At 36.1% G+C, this 1,928-nt stretch overlaps 1 protein-coding gene across 1 annotated transcript in view; it reads right to left on the bottom strand.

Annotated features, from left to right (window-relative positions):
- Positions 1–1,928, bottom strand: part of LOC107738449 (receptor-type tyrosine-protein phosphatase beta-like) — a 53,308-nt gene that overhangs the window by 29,025 nt on the left and 22,355 nt on the right. The window lies entirely within an intron of this gene.

The raw sequence follows: 1,928 nt of genomic DNA, 5'->3' as shown, positions 1-1,928 counted from the left end.
ATTAAAGTGTCTACTTTTAAGGTTTCAAATAAGTTTTTGGAGGATAAAATGTCAAAATTTGGTTGAAATAATGTTACATTGTCGTTCAGTGTAACACATTATTTATGTAAAAATTCAAACAACATGCTTATTCTGACATGTACATATTAAAATATATAAACGAATAAGGGAGAATATTAAATTTTATTGGCAGCTGCGCTCCATTTTCCGGGCTGCTCTCTTTAGGGTGCGAGTGTGCTCATTATAAATGAGTAAAAAATTCTTACTGACAAATGGGCAAAACTCAGGATAGTGGCAAATTTTAGAAATGTAAAATTACAACTAATTAGTATTTGGGGTGAAAGTAATTAGTTTTTTAATACGTCATAAATTGATTTTTGTTGTAAATATGCCTGACAAGATTGTTACACTGAATGACATTTTAGTGGGTCTCTTCTGTAAATCAGGGAAAAATGTATGATATTTATTTTTTGCTCAGAAAAACAAAAACAAAATTGCAATTAAATTAAACAGAAAACTTTAAAAAAAATGGGGAAAAACAGCAACAATTTAATGCAGTATTACACTTATTGTTTTTATGCTTAAACCCTTTTTCGTCTTTGACCCACATACATACATAAACAAACAGGAATTTAAAGGGGTCATGAAATGGAAAATCAGAATTTCTTTGATATTTACACATGAGAACAAGAACATTTACATAGAAATATAAAGAGGATGAGGATTTATGCAATGTACTCACATTATCATATTAGCATCAAAGGAAATAAAAAGAAAGAAAACATATCAAGGGGATAAAAATAAATAAATAAATAGAATATAAATAGTTTCAAGTAATTTATATATTTGTTTGGCCTTTTATTTATTTATTTATTGTTTGTTTGTTTGCATCTTTCAGAGTCTCAATATACTCCGATGGGAACGCCTTTGTGCTCTGTCATTGTGAGTCGAACAGTAAGTAGGCGTTTAGGATAAATGTAAAAGGATAAATTTAGGATAAATTTCACCGTATATATTCAAAGATGCAAACATAGACCAATTCTGCTGTAAAGCAGCTACTGTAAATAAATAAATAAATAAATAAAAATAATAGTGTCATTGTTTAGCTGAGGTTAGCTCAGAACTGACGTGAAGTGAAGTGAAGTGAAGTGAAGAAGAAGTGACTTCACTTCACTACTTCTTTCATTGGCAAAGCTTATCGATCTCGGGTTCTTCTATTCGGCCTAATCTTGACACACCACGCAATGACGAAGTGCATGGATGCAGCACTGGCTCCTTTGCGACTCCAGGGCATCCGTGTACTCAGCTATATCGATGACTGGCTAATTCTAGCTCATCCTAAGGAAATGACGGCTCAGCATTGAGATGTTGCTCTTGCCCACATGAGATGCTTGGGGTTAAGGCTGAACTCTAAGAAGAGTGTGCTTTTTCCACTACAGAGAACCACTTTTCTAGGGTGGATATAGGACTCAACTTTGATGCAGGCATGTCAGTCTCCTGCTCGTATTCAGTTGGTTCTCTCAGCATTAGGCTAGATCAGGCTAGCCCAAGCTGTCACTATGAAATAGTTCCAAAGACTGTTGGGACTCTTGGCAGCTGCGTCCAAAGTGATTCCTGCTGTACATGAGACAGTGGTGGATCAAGACCAAGGAGTTTTCCCCAAGGGGCAACCCATTTCGCATCATTGGGGTTATATGCACAGATGCCTTTGTTCCCTAGTGATGTGGAAAAAAACTTGGTTCTTGTTGGTTGATTGTTGAGACTATTCTTAATTCTAGAGCTATCTCCATGAGGACAAGAGTACGCTTTGAAATTGAGACTCTTCACTTTGTGGTGCAGAGAACAACAGTTGGACCCAGTTAGCTGCCTGATTGATTCAGTGCAGGAGTTCCTTCAGGATCGCTTTTCTGCTGGGATACCCCCCCCCC

This window comes from Sinocyclocheilus rhinocerous, unplaced genomic scaffold, assembly GCF_001515625.1.
Source record: "Sinocyclocheilus rhinocerous isolate Xijiao unplaced genomic scaffold, SAMN03320098_v1.1 scaffold2993, whole genome shotgun sequence".
NCBI lineage: Eukaryota > Metazoa > Chordata > Actinopteri > Cypriniformes > Cyprinidae > Sinocyclocheilus > Sinocyclocheilus rhinocerous.
This window is presented reverse-complemented; position numbering and strand designations above follow the sequence as displayed.